We start from the raw sequence: 2,210 nt of genomic DNA on the forward strand, positions 1-2,210 counted from the left end.
ACAGTGGGGCTAGTGGCTCCAGATCGGCCCCCGCAAAGGCGCCGCTAGGAGACCCTCATTCCCCTCGGGAACCCTGGAGAGCCGCTGGAGGGATAGGCGAAACCCACCGGGAGAGCGGGTCCAGCCTGTGCCCCCGTCGCAGCCCTTTCCCTGCCCGGCCCGGCCCGGCCCCTCCCCGGCCCCCCCCCATCCCCGACCCTCGCAAACCTGGTTGGGGGCAATTCTCTCTCTCTCGCTCTCTCTGCGGCTATGAGTGAAAGGGAGGCGCGCCTGGCTCCCCCCGGCATCTCCTCTTCGGCCCCGCGGTGCCCGCTCGCTGCGACGGGCAGGGCTCGGGCGGCAGCGCTGCCGGAGGTGCGCTCCCGTCCTCTCCTCGCTTTAAAGGCATCAAAATCTGGAAGAAAAATCCCTCATTTATGGTGACTACAAGTCCCAGCCCAGACCCGATCGGCAAAATGGAAATTTGGGATTATAAACATGTGTGTATGTAAACAAAAGGTGTTTCTTCTGTTACCCTTCTTTTCCCACAGCATAAGCAATTTTTATTCAGACTCGAGTATTTTCTTTAACACTATACCGCTGTCAAAACATTATTCCCGTTTTGTTTGCTTTTGACAGCTGAGCGGTTCTTAAAAATAACAAAATCGGAACCTTCCATGCTAAACAGTAAATCTCAGATGGAGAAATCTCTGCACGATATTGTACCTTGGATTTCAGCAAGACATCTCACAGAAAGCACAGCCCAAAAGGGTGAGAAAAAAAAAACAGAAAATAAAAGACAAAACACAGCAATGCACATATTTAGCTCATTATAAAAACAAATAATGTACTATGGATAAATTCTTCCCTGCCCTTCTACCAGTGTGAAGACGTTTTCTGACATTTCCCCTAAAACTGTAGAGAAAAGATCTGCAAGGAAATAAAGTCCTGATTAAAAAAAAAAAAAAAAAATTCGAAAGCCTCCCCTTTAAGGTGCTAACACAAATAATCTTGCCTTCATGTTTTCCGCATCCACAAAAATCAGAGAATTTGGAAAGAGGAACCCAGGGTGTGCTCTTCTTACATGATTGAAGGGTTGATATGATTTTAACCAGGACAGAGAGTAACAAAGCCAAGCAGGGCATTATCATCTTAATTTCATACGAATGCCTCATAAAAGACGCCCACAAAACAGGACCCGAGTGCTAAATAAATCCTCACACCCATTCTACTGGCAACCTCCCTTCTGTTGCGAGCAGCGTGGGTCCATTTACTCAGCTCAGAAACTGAACATTCACTCTGAGGCTGAGCCTTTTTCTACATTCCAGAGGTAAAAGTTGTAACTCAAAGTTTTCAATAACACCCTGGGTCAGTGGGAATGACGAGGAGGAGGAGGAGGAGGAGGAGGAGGAGGAAGGAAGGAGAAGGGTTACAAATTTACAGATGCTGAAGTCAATAATTTTTGTTTCCTAGAAAGTTTAGGTAATTACAAGCCCTTTCTCACTCCTCATCTCCCTGAAATAAAGGCAGTTTTCCCCTGCTCTTTGGGCCCCATCCTGCTCTTGCTGACTTAACCATGCCACCGAGGACAGTGAGAAGCTGCTGAGTTTTTTGGGTTTTTTTTTTGTTCGTTGTTTTCTTTCTTCTGAAAACAGCTGAAGACAAGAGAAGCTGTAAAAACCATCTCAAAAGCAAGATTACACAATCCTCACACAGGAAAAATTCACATTAAACTCAAAGCTTCTTTTCTCCTCCTAAAACTTCCAAACATACTCCTGTAGAAAGGCCATTCTTCACCTCTGAGTTAAATACCTGGAGCTAAAGTCTGTGGTGCTTATGAATGCACACACACATACATGTAACACACACGGGATTAGTTGTCTCATGTCTGGGCCTTCACAACTCAAACTCAGCTAATAAGTTATTAGCAGATAGTATGGGTATTAGACACATCGCTCTGAAATGCAAGCTGGTGAGACAATATTTCAGATTTTGCTTAGTCTGGTATAAATCTAATATCAATAATCAGCAGAAATATATAACCTCAGATGTTCTTTCATTCAACTATTCTATTAATGCCATGACAAGCTTGTTTCTGATTTTTCCAACCTTTCTTCTCAATGCTGATAAGAAATGTGTTCAAGACATATCTCATGATAGCTTCACATTATCCTAAACATGATTAAAAACACAAAAGCCTAACAAAAAATCAAAAATGAAATATTTATTAC

At 44.1% G+C, this 2,210-nt stretch overlaps 1 protein-coding gene across 6 annotated transcripts in view; it reads right to left on the reverse strand.

Annotated features, from left to right (window-relative positions):
• Window positions 1-2,183: 2,183 nt before the first annotated feature.
• Window positions 2,184-2,210, reverse strand: part of MEIS2 (Meis homeobox 2) — a 171,150-nt gene continuing 171,123 nt past the window's right edge. For all 6 annotated transcript variants that reach the window (XM_027879291.1, XM_027879288.1, XM_027879286.1 and 3 more), the window contains one exon: window positions 2,184-2,210. This exon is cut by the window's right edge and continues 1,429 nt beyond it. The gene's annotated coding sequence lies outside the window, so the exon portion shown is untranslated.

The sequence above is a fragment of the Empidonax traillii genome, unplaced genomic scaffold (assembly GCF_003031625.1).
Source record: "Empidonax traillii isolate 1590-97213 ecotype Southwest subspecies unplaced genomic scaffold, ASM303162v1 scaffold53:size2875158, whole genome shotgun sequence".
Taxonomy (NCBI): domain Eukaryota; kingdom Metazoa; phylum Chordata; class Aves; order Passeriformes; family Tyrannidae; genus Empidonax; species Empidonax traillii.